The 12,674-nt window shown below is 38.3% G+C and overlaps 2 protein-coding genes across 2 annotated transcripts in view; one reads left to right on the top strand and one right to left on the bottom strand.

The window, feature by feature from the left end:
• EDN3 (endothelin 3) overlaps nt 1–10,610 on the bottom strand; it is a 42,575-nt gene extending 31,965 nt beyond the window's left edge. Inside the window, exons 1-2 of the mRNA XM_068913104.1 lie at nt 10,461–10,610; nt 2,962–3,195 (exon numbers count right to left, since the gene is read on the bottom strand). The gene's annotated coding sequence lies outside the window, so the exon portion shown is untranslated. The remainder of the gene's footprint in view (nt 1–2,961; nt 3,196–10,460) is intronic.
• The window catches only part of PRELID3B (PRELI domain containing 3B), an 85,556-nt gene that overhangs the window by 12,612 nt on the left and 60,270 nt on the right, over nt 1–12,674 (top strand). The window lies entirely within an intron of this gene.

Genomic DNA, 12,674 nt, shown 5'->3' with positions numbered 1-12,674 from the left:
TTTGAGATGGATATTTGGCATTAAAATTCAATGATCTTACAGAGTAACGGCTCTCTGTTTTGGGCATCTGAAATGTGTGGTTGGTTTTATTTTCCTCTTAATTTTTGTATGTTAGCTGTATTTACGTTTTATGCCCAGATGTTTTTCTTTAACGTCTTAGCATAACTTACATACAACATCTTGCACCACTGTTGTTTTCTTGATTTATGCCTGTGTGTATGAATAGTTTGAAACTTTGTTAGGGCAACTAACGGGGAAACTGCTTTTTTAACACTGTGGATGGCTGTTCTCTATCAACAGAAAACTGGAAGCTTGTGGTTTATGTGTGAATTGTGGAGCAGTATTATAGTCATGTCATGCTTGTTTTGGGGTTTTTAAAGTTTTTTTTTCTCCTTTAAAAAAGCCTAAAAACATTACTCCTAGTTTAAAGAGCTTTTTTCCTTAGCACGTTAAGTATGGCTTTGGCATGAAGAATTAAATGTTGTTTTTCGTAAAGGATCATATCCTTCCCTATGTTATAAAATGCTGCAGGAGATGTTAAGGCCTTTGCAGTCATCTCCAAGCACTTCCCAAGACAGTGAGATTTAGCAAAATGGTCTTCTTCAAATTCTGTTTGAAGGGGATATAGGATGCAAATAAATGTATCTGGAAAGATGTTCAGACAGGAAGTAGATACCTTTCTGTGCAACGAATAAGATGGCATCTCCTTGGGACTGTGCAAAAGTCCTTCCATCCTGAGAAGATGTCAATGCATTGGCAAGGAAAAATAAGATAGTACTTTTACTTTACCTGTTTAGGTGGAGCATTTACAGTAATCAGTTTGATGTACTCTGCGTAACTTCTATTGTATTTATATCATACAAAGGGAATGCTTTTCTACTCTTCTTTCTCCTAAACTAGGATTAGATGCAGCTCTGGCAATAACACACATTTTGAGAGAAAATGTAAATACCATTGTTTGTGAATGTTGCTAGATGATTTTGTCTGACAACAGAACAGCAATACTTACCAAGTCATTGTAGCTGAAACATTTTATAGCTCACCCAGTCAAAAGAGATAAGAAACCAATTCTTAATATGGTGGTTTTGCACCACCTGTGTAATCTCATTCACAATTTTACTTCACCTTTAAGCGTTCTCAAAAGCCCTCAGGACCTCCGTGGGAGGAAGCCTGGAATAAAAAAAAATACTGGTATTTTTCTCCTTTGCTTTGTTGTGCTACTTTATTTGCGTCCTATATCCCCTTCAAACAGAATTTGAAGAAAGATATTTTGTTAAATCTCACTATGTTGGGAAGTGCTTAGAGAGGACCGTGAAGGTTACTTTTAGATATAGTTCTGATTCTTTTCAAGTTAAGTTTTAACTTGGCTGTCGGATTGGTAGATGGTAGTGATCATAGTTTGCTTATAAGTTTGGGGGAAGGCGCGTAAGGTCAGTATCAGCAGTAACACTGAAAAAAACATAAACCTTCCATATTACAACAACTTGAAAGCAGCAGAGTTTCACAAAAACATGATTTGCAAGCAACGTCATCAATTTAGTAAGCCTGTGCTCTACACTCAGGCTTGCTTTCGTCTAAAACGTTCCAGAACGTATCAGCTCTACAACTAAATTAAAGCATGATCTGATGTGTGACTTTGAGTGGGCGAGCAAATCTTACTTTCATGAACTGTAGCATTTATTTATGTTTGCAGGAATTGTACAATCCTGAAGACAGTCATTGACAAACTTAATATTTTCTGATTAATCTTACGGCCTGATTAATTTAGATGATGAAGTAATAGTCTTTGAGTCTGAGAGTGGACTATTAGGATTCCATTGCTTTTAGGACTTATTTATATTCCTGCTTTTTGGCAGGACAGCTAGTGTTCTACCACAGAAAACAGGCTTAGGAACTCTTTGAGCAGTTTATTGCTTTCTGTATTTTTCTGTGGAGTTGAGTATGCTTAATGCAGACTTGTGGTCTGTGTTAATAAGTTGTGCTACTCTATGAAAACTTTGTCTCCACAATTATGTGAATTCTGCCTGTATTGCATAATTTAGATTTCTCAGTTTTTGGAGAAGGGGAAGGCACCTATGAATCTGTTTTCAGTTCTGCGAGGTGACTAGCTTTTCTTTGGTGCCACATACAAATAAATAGTTAATAATAAGTTCCACCCAGCTTCTGGGAGAGTCTTATCTTGTTGGTCTGGTTTTGCTGTGATGCTCTGCGTGTTCCCAAGAGATATAATGGCTGCACTTGAGGACTGTTAACGTCCTCCTCCTGACATTGCCCTGTGCTGCCATCAGGAGACACACCTCACAAACCTGCACCTTCCCTAGTGTCTTTGTGCAAGGTTCTTCCTAATTCGTGTTCCTAATTCTTTCCTTTACTTGCTACTGATCTTGCTCCCTTGCCCGTTTTTCAGGCTGTTGTCTCTATTGGTTTCGGCACTTGTTCATCAGCTAATCTCCCAAGCCTCTACCATCTTTCTGCTTTCTTAGCAAAGAGAGTTGACACCAGTGGTCTCTCTGTGGTGATGCTCTCTGCCCTAAAAATGCAGCTCTTCAGGATTAGCTCCCTAAACTATCCATGGCTGATTGAGAAGTTCTGCCCTCTGAATTTTGCAGCTATGCTCACTCTTCCTCCAGCAGCCCATTGCTGTTACGCATTCTTGTATCCTGAATTTCTGTACTCTAGAATGACGCTTCCTCTCTTTGGTTGCTTGGATAACAGATTTGTCCTCTGGCAGATAGCTATCAAAGTCCTTCCTCCAGTATTTTTTTCCACAATGACCCATGCCCCAGCCACTTCCCTCCTCATGCATTTGAGTTTGGAAATAAGCAACAAGTTCATTAAAACTCTGCCTGACTGGGTCCCTCTGCTGCTTTTTCTTAATTCTGTCCAGTATATTAACTTGGTCAATGAAGATGGACTTGGTGAATTAGGTGTTTTTTGAGTAGACCAAAATTGTACTCATACCTGAAATGTTGCACTGAAACCGCCAGTCTTCGAGAGGTATGCTGCAGGTAGTCAGATGACACAACTATTTATGAAGTGCTTCGAAACTCCTTTTTGTTGTCACTTACGGAAGTTTCTCAGCCAGGCTTATTGGTTTGGGTGCAGCTCCATATAAGCATGACTGGACTCTGGATTGGTTTTCTTCAGAACAGACATACTGAGCTGGCTTGATCTTCTGCATTTGCAGTATTAACTCTAGATAAAAGAGTTTGGAGAGAGCAAGTTCAGTACTTCCAGAACTCACAAGTGTGTAGACATGTCCCCCCAGCACGAAAACTGAGGTTTTGGAGCAAAGGGGATTGAGGAGAACAGAATAAAATGGAAAGACGTGACAGATGTAATGAGAAATAAATATATATCTTCTTGGAGAGCTTTTCGGAGCTTTTCAGTACTTGCTGGGAACATGCTAGTTGAGGAAAAACTTGCTAAGTTTCATGTTTGTTTTTAGCAAGTATAGGTGTTTCGGCTGTCTCTTTAAGCTACTTTATTTGAATATCAAATCTCAGATTTTACAGCATTAAAATACATATAGTGAAACAAAAGAAGAGGAGGCTATAAATATGTTCTGCTGCTGCTGTCTATTTTTTTCTAAAGAGATCGATTTCTTACAACTTAAGAAGAAATTAAGCAGAAGTTGTAGGCACTAATTTTTTAAACTATTGCACTTAACTGACTTTTTTTGATTTTCTTTTCAGAAGATGTTTGAAACAGGGCACATAGCTTGCTGCTTTGCTATTAAATCAGAATCTCGGCTATCGTCCATGTAGATTATGGGAAATAACTGAAAGATCAATTCATAAGTAATTTAGGTAACTTTGCTGGAAAAAGAATATATCTGACACATTTAAGAAGAGGGAACTCAGCAACCAAGTCAACTGTCTGCTGGAACACTAGCCCTGAGTATTCCCAAAAGAATGTAAAAAGAATTTGACTTTTAAAAGGCAAAGATATTTCAAGAGATACAAGCCATGCAAAGAGCTTGTAGGCAATCAACTGAATAGTTTTCTATTGACTCAAGCACTCTTCTTGTCACGCAGCATGGGACCGAGGGGTGATGGAAGTATGCATGTGAGGAAGCATGAAGAAATGGCTATCTTTCTTTGTATATGTTAGTGGTTTCTTTAGACTTTGCCTTATTGCAACATAGTTACAGTTGCTACAGTCCAATCTGGAAACTTCCTCCCATCAGAAATGCTACTTTGAGTACTGACTTCTAAATGTTTCATATCTCATGGTTCTGAAATTTGTCATACCTAGAGCTTGGGAGGCCAATTGAATCCCATTTAATTTGAGGCGGATTCTTCACTATGCTAGAGACCGGCTTTGCTTTTGTTACACTTTTGGCTTAAGACTTCTATTGATTTCTGAAACTAGAAACACTATAGAGAGCTATAAAGGTAGGTAGCACAGTCATCTGAATGGCTCAAGTAACTCAGCACAGAGCATGTGCTTTATATGTAGGCTAGGACAAGTATTTCTTTTAGTGTTTGGTATTAATCTAACCCTGTCTCAGCTGAGGTCAGTAACGATGAAATAAAAATACAGTGAGCACAGTGTTTCTGGAATTTCTACTCATGTAATACTGATGCTCATATATAGCATAAAGCTAACTTGCCACCTATTTCCTCTTTGTTCCACTTAAATAATAGCAGACTTGCATCTTTCAGGTATATTTTCACAGGATGAGTAAAATACCTCTCTTTCTTGGCATGTGATCCCCAACTTTATCTTGGAGAAGTTCCTGGACACGTGAAATAGAAGAAGGTGACTGGGATTAGCTAGCATGGATTCCTTGCCTTCTGTGATTAAATGACTAGATCTGTGGATGAGGGGAGAGCTGTGGATATTGTTTAACTTAACTTTGCCAAGGCTTTTGACATGGTCTCCCACGGCATCCAGTTTGGGATGTTAGTCTAGACAGATGAAATACTAGAGGGATGGAAAAACTGACTGGATTGTTAGGCTCAGAGGGTACTGTTCAATGGTTTCTACTCTGCTTGGAGTCCACTTACCAGTAGAGTTCCTGAGTCTGTTCTGGGCCCTATCTGTATAATATTCTATTCCAATGACCTGGAAGAGGAAATAGAAAGTTTGCAGATGACATCAAATAGGAGGGAGCAATCAAAAGACTTGAAGGCAGGGCCGCCATTTGGCGGAATCTAGATAACCTGGAGGAATGGACTGACCAGAACCTCATGAAATTTAGCAAGGACAAATCCAGAGTCCTGCACCTGGAAAGGACTAATGCCGTCAGTGGTACTGGCTGGGTAGCAGGTCTTCTGAACAGGATTGGGGGTTCTGGTTGGCTATACATGAGCCAGCAGTGTGCCCTGGCAGTGAGGAAGGCCGTATCCTGAGCTGCATAGCCAGTAGATTGAGGAAGGGATTATTCCCCATTAGTCAGTGCTTGTTAGACCACATCTAGATTACTGTGCCCAGTTTTGGGCCCCTCAATACAAGAGAGATGATAAACTTCAGTGAGTTTAATGGAGGGCCACCAAGATGATCTGGAGCACGTCATTTGTGAGGAGAGGCTGAGGCAAAGTTCAATCTGAAGAAGAGAAGGCTTTGATGAGACCTAATAGCGGCCTGTCCTTACCAAGTTGCCAAGTAGATGGAACCTTCTTCCTGACGTGTGTGACAGGGCAACGAGATGTAGCGGCCATAATTTGAAACAAAAGGCTCCAACTGCTTATAATGGAAAAAAAAAATCACTCTGAGTATGATTAGGCATTCAAACGGGTTGCCCAAAGAGACTTTTGCATCTATATCCTTGGAGGTTTTCAAAATCCGGCTGGAGGGAGCCCTCTGAGCAACCTGGTCTGACTTCAGTGTTTACCCTCCTTTGAGGAGGAGATAGGACTAGATGACCTGCAAAGGTTTATTTCAACCTGAATGTTTCTGTGAAATAATGTCTAAACAAATAAAAGTTGTTCCTTCCCTTTGTCTACTCATGGAGGATTTTTTTTTGCCTACAGAACTACCAGCAGAATGCGGATCTTGAATGCTTGTTCACTAAGAAGTGAAGGGAGACGGTCACATTTGCTTTATGAGTTTCATCACACTAGTGTAAATTTGAGTTAGTGACTCTGTCTGACAGTTACTGTCTCTACACAAAGGTTATAGTCTTAAGAGGAAAATCTGGAGCGTGGAAGAAGAAAAATACATTCAAGGACACAAGTCACAGTTCAGATGTGTGATTGATCTCAGAGATTTGGCATACACTTTTAATCGTGAGCAAAAAGCTTAACTGATGGTTGCCAGGGTACTTTTTACAATGAGGCTAAATTTCCAATTGTCATCCCTGAACACTATGGTAATAGGAATGTTTGCAAGCATTTTTCCACATTCTGAATGTTTGTGTAGTTTCCCAGTTGCAGAATTTTGATGCATTTTGGGCATAAATGTACATGCTCTCAATCTCTTTGGCTAGTGGCTAGTAAGGTCTTCAGTTATTGGCAAGGATTGCTGTCACTTCCAAAAGCAACATATCAGCAAACATAACTTTTTTCAGGCCTTTCCTGGAACCTTTCTCTTGACTATATTATCCAGGAGGCAAGGGTTAACTGGTTAAGGGTTAACTCTCCTTCTGGACCCAGCTTTTTACCGTGGCATTGTAATAGAACTGAGTAGTTGCTATAAAGGACATGTTTTTTTGAGGGGCTATTTTTTACACTGTGTTCTTGATGTATACAAAATGGAACATCTGGTAGACTTCTTGGCACATGAAAGCAATGCAGTTTCATTGTAGAACACTATTCCAGCTTGGATGAATTTTCATTACACGTTGGTCATTGCTACGTGAATTAAGGCGGAGAGAAACAATGGGGGTAGACATCATACCTGATTCTATGAATGACAAGGAATCATTAGCAGATTTGTGGAAGAACTACTACATGATTGCATTCTCTAGCAACCTCCTGTGTGGATTTATTTTGTACAATGGTTCTTACTAGCCTTGTTTGAAATATCCCAAAGGAGGTATGTAGTAGCAGTGGAACATGCTCTGGCTTTATTTTCCTTCTGTTCAGTTTTAAACTTATTACATGACCTATTGTTTTCCTAAAATATTTTACCACTTCCTTTCCTTCCCAAGGAAACTAAGCTAACCCTAAACATTTCTAATGCTTCATATCGTATTGTTTAGTCAAGCTCTTCACCTGGTTCTGTGCATGCATCTTCAGTGAATTTAATGGGACTGCATCAGTGAAATTGATAGCAGAAGACTGATTCCTTTAATCTTTCTGCACAAGTAATCTATTTCCCTAATCAGTCTTTCTTTCCTCCTTGGAATTTCTTCAAATTTGTCAACATCTTCAGGCTAAGGAGGCTCTCCCAGCTCTAATAGCACCTGAACTCTTTTTGAAGCGTGGAACATGTTTCCGCAGGCATGTTATTAATTATAGTCATTTCCCTAATTCCTTGTTTCTGACTATTGTCTGACAAGTCACATCTGCATATATGCATCTGGTACAGATAAAAAAATAGTTTTTGTGTTTTTCATCTCACACAGTTAAGAATAATGACCATTTTGCTTTTGTTCGTATTTTGAAATCAAAGTTTGCAATTCCTTAAAATCTCTTAAGCTTTATAATATTGCACTGGAAGAGGCAGCATGTTTGTGATTTACTTAGCTAGGTTTACTTTCTTGCTTCTGGACAACTAGTGATTTGAGGTCTGAGACCTTTGTATCATTTCCCATTTGAATATTTGCTCCACTTAGAGCCAGTATAACCCATAACTATAATCAACAAAGTTATACAAAACTTCTTCATAAGAGGGATGAGTATAGTATTGGAATAAAAACCACTTGTGAGCTGCAGGGGCTGTGATGATGTGTATTATATGCCTGTATTGCTTTCCATTTGAGGAGCTCAGTGCAAACTATCCTTTCTGAGCAGTGGGAGCGTTAAGAGGCATTGTGGAATTAATGGTGAAATTACGTTTTCAGAGTTATAATTTTCCCTGTTCCTCCTTCCAGCCAACACACACAAACGTGTATGTGCACATAGCTATCTAAATTGCTAGTTGCACCGATTTCATAATTGCATTTGTACGTACAGGTTTTGAGATCCAAGCTAAATATTACAGCCTTTGCTTTGTTTCCCAGTAAAGCATTCCTCTTCTCAGACTGTGGCTTCCTAACGTAGGTAGGAGCAACCCTGGCTCCCTTTCCCCTATTTAGTTGCTAACCTAGGTTGCTGCCAAAGCATGCTACGGAAATAGGTTTTATTCTTTTCTTTTTGCCTAAACCGTTTTGATGGAGAGGGGGAAGTTTCTGTAATGGCTCCTTTTTACAGAGGAGAGAGGACAGCAGCAGCTCATCGAAATGACCCTGTCATACTCCCAGCTGTGTATTTCAGATAAAACGTTTTGTTTGGGAATGTACAATGAAATGAGGGACATTTTAAAGAAAAATCTGTATATGATATGTACAATAAAAAATGATAAATCACAGAAAGATTTCTAGGGATAGACACTTGCTCTATCATGGTAGAAAGAGGTTCAGAGGTGGAAGGTATTGAGAACATAACCCTAATTTTGCCCCTGAGAACTAGCCTGTGTAAGAGGTTTTTCTTTGCAGTGCTTAAGTGTAGTTCAGAAGGATAGGCTGAAGCCTCACTCCAGAAAGGTTTAGCTTTCAACATTTATATAGTACGATTGACCTTACCACCAGTACTACTGAACCTAAGTAGCGTTTAAGACAGCTGGAAAACAAGACCACAGTAGGTTATGAAACCAAACAACGCTCCTATGGCTCTCATCCAATTGCTCATTTTGTTAATGGCAGAATAATCTTACATTAAAGAATGATTCTTTTTTCATCTGAGCTTGTTTAGATTCTGAAACTTTCCAGTCATTGCTGTATTAAGTAAATACTACGTTAGTAACTCCAATGTAGTACTTAAACAATTGCTTGTTTTTTCAGTAAGTGGGGGGGAAAAAAAAGATGCTACAAATGTGTGTATACAAACCTACAATGTTAAAGAAACTGGATTTTAGAATAATGTATTGATTGTATTAGAATCACCTTGTTGTTTTTTTGTTTTTTGGGGGGGCTTTTTTTTAACCCTAACAATATTAGGGACTGAAAATGAGATATATAGTGTCTTTTTAAAGCCAGAATAGTCACAAGAATCCCTTTGAACTGCCTTGCAAAGCACCCACAAACCTCCAAGCAAGTTCAGCCTTTGTTTAACTGGCTCTTGGAGTTCTTCTAAATTCAAGCATTAGATAAATACCAAACATACCTAGGCAGTTGTTGTGAGTAGTCAACAGGTGCATTGACTTAGACTGTTATAAAGAAAACCACTTATTTGTATTTTATATTACTGCTTAAACTTAACTGAATAGCTTATAAGCAAACTGTGATAACCTTACAGTTCCCTGGAAGATGAAGGTTTTACATGATGTGCTTCTGCATGACATTTATCCAGTTATATCAAGACACTTTAAACATAATATTAAAATCTGATATATTTTATAATCCTAAAAAAAATAATAATATTGACCTTTTCATCCACGTGGCTTTTGTGGAATGTCAATGGTGAATGAAAAATACAAGCCAGGAGTCTTGATCTCTAGTCATAGTGTCCCACACCCCCATAAAACCTTAAGGTAAAATTAATGGTTTAGCAAAGCTACTTAAGTACATGATAATGACTATATTATAAACACTCATGGGTAGGAACAAATTCAGTTGTGTAAATAAAACACAGGCAACATACAAAACCAGATACGCACGGCAAGACAAATGTGTTTAAATGTAACTGTGTGTATGCGTGTATCAATAGTCCATATACAAAATCAGCTGCATAAGTACTAAATATTTCAGGCATGATATTTTGGAGAAGCTATTGACAAACAAGGTTTTATTAGTAAAAAATAAGTCTGGAACGAAAGTCTGTTCTAGCCCTAAAATAATATTATACCTATGCGGTGTCTATCATAAGAAATCCTTGCCTAGACTGCTAGTGAAGTTCCCGAGTGATGAAGAGTCTTCAACCTCCCTGGGCTATTTGTTACACGTTTATTTGCTCCTAAAATAGGGAGCTTTTCTAGTTTTTTTTTCCTTTGCTGCAGATTAAACCCATTATTTCTTATCCTCCCAGAATGGATGTGGAAAACGGATTACTACAATAGTCTTTTCCCATAATCTTTTGTTGAATGTGCTTGCATGTATTTCCTTGATTTTTCTCTTCTGTTGGCTAACCAGCTCTTGCTGATTCTGTCTTTTCTCATGAAGTATGTGTTTAAGGCATATGGTTATATTTGCTGGTGATCCTTGGGCTTGCTCCAGTTGATTCACGCCCCTCTGATCCACCCTTGCGGGTGAGTTAGGGTTTGCCAGGCAGATCAGTGAAGTAGAAATAATAACTAGATTTAATATAAACATTTGAAACAATAGGGAATAGTTCTTGTTCATATCTAGAGAGGGAAAATGAGAAGCATCTACTTACAGTCCATTTTAGAAGATGTAAGCATTGAAAATAGATCTTAGCAGTAATCAGCATTCCTTATTAATTCGCATCCATTAACAGAAGGAGAAAGAATCATGATGAAATGCACTGATGTGCCAAGGAATTTCAGATTTGTTTATAGCAAAGCAATGATCCATCAGAAATGCTGCTAATCTTAAGGACAGAGCCGCTTTTTTTTTTTTTCCCCCTGTGCCTGGTGCCCCCATGTGGCTTTGATATTCAGCTACATTTGCAAAATAAATATATCAGTGCATGACCGATATTTTTACTGTGTAAAAACTTGGGAATAATTTGGCAGTATAGCCTTGTGTGTTCTTCTGTGAATACAGCATCTTCAAGAAAGCCAAAATGTACTGTTTGCCACGTGGCCAGATGGATTTGGATATGCAAACTCCTCTAATTCCCTAACTTACAGAACATTGATGACATTTTTCACACATTGAGGTATGTGAGTCAGACCTTACATTTCGAAGGGTTGGGATGGCTAAAAAGGTTGTGCTGGAGTTGCTACCTTCTTTATTGATACTGCCGAAACTACCACCACAGATATATCAGTGCTTTTAAGGAGCTGCGATTTTAATTTTCATTTTTCGTCTCTAACGTTAGGTGACATTTTTACACTGTATAACTGAGCTAAAATATCAAGGATTACTTAAATAAGGAAAAATAGTTTAAGATATTCTTTCTCCCCTAACTTAAAATCATCCCACTTTTGTTTCAGCTACAGCTGTGGTGTGACAAAGAAATTGCTATATTTAACGCTATGAAATGTACACAGGATAAGTATTTTTCTGCACAGTGCTTCTGAGTCTAACATTAGACTATTTCTACATAACTGATCTAGAAATGGTACTTAAAAACACATCACTTAACCATAAGTATTATATAAAAATTTTAAACAACAAATTCACTATACATCCATAAATATTTTAAATAAGAAAACTCTTGAACAAGCAAGAGGTGACTATAGCTGCTGTGGAGGCTGGTGGTCTGGTGTGATGCGTTGGTTATCTTGTCTTCTGCTTTCTAAAAGGTGCTTGCCAAAGCTTTTCTTTACAGCTGGATCAGATAGATCCAATAGGCACTGAAATTTTCTGTTAGCTCTAAAAGACTATCCATTTTTTCTTAAGATACTTTGCAGAACTTTGAAGCATTTGAAATTTTACTTTGTCAGATTTTTTTTAACACAATGACCCAGAACAATTCTGACAAAAATTGAAAAAAATCATCAATGTTACCCTTAACGAAGACATGTAGGGAGTCTGAAAATTAAGAAGGGTATAGATCTGAAGCTCAAGCAACTCAAACCGTGCATATACTTTTTTTTAGTATGATTAACTGATGAAGGTATTTGTATAAATGCTGGAGTGATAACAGTAGTGCAGCCTTTTATTAAAGTCCAACAGTATTTCTGAGAGCGATGTGACTTGTGTGTATCTCTGTAAGCACTCTGTTTCCTTTTTTCTCCTGCTTTCTCTACAGAGTCCGACTCTTACTGTGGCTCCAAGTGATTCCATTAGAAAACATTTCCAAAACTTTGACTGGTTCATTGGGAAAATACTCGTGTTCACTTTTCCCTTTAAGCAAAGAAAGCTCATCAGCTAAACACTACCAGAGCGTTTGCCTCATTTCAAGCTCTTGTTTAAGTCTGCCTGCAGGACGTAGGGCTGAGTACATGGTTCAGAAGGTGGTTAGGTGCTTTTCTGAAATGGGGCCCTCCGCATAAGGACCTCTTCAGGGCTTTATTCTGAGGTGGGAGAATGGAATTACATTGAACACGCTTACAGCTGTAAGTGTCGGAATATATGTATGTTACGCTATACAGTTGTATTATGTGTGTATATAATTATATAAAATATGTAATACATGTAGATGTAGAAACATACCAGACAGGCTGTTAACTGTTACTTTCTAGCCTCCGAGTGTCGAATTATTCTTTCTGTTACTACATTTTGGCTCGGTTGGCTATAAAGAGTAACAATCACCTCTAGTTCATGCTGGTGTAACTCTTATATCTCACTGGTCTTTTATAATTTACTGATTTTTCGTCTTGATCCAAATCATTGCTCTGTAGCCAATTTTCTTTACGCAGAGCATCTGCCTGTCATCAGTCTGTGAAGCAGACAGCCACATCATTGACTTCATACAAAGTCATATCACACAACTGGTGTCCAATGAGCCTAGGGAAGACGT

This window comes from Struthio camelus, chromosome 18 (assembly GCF_040807025.1).
Source record: "Struthio camelus isolate bStrCam1 chromosome 18, bStrCam1.hap1, whole genome shotgun sequence".
Taxonomy (NCBI): Eukaryota; Metazoa; Chordata; class Aves; order Struthioniformes; family Struthionidae; genus Struthio; species Struthio camelus.
Note: the sequence above shows the minus strand (reverse complement) of the source record. Positions and strands in the feature narration are given on the sequence as shown.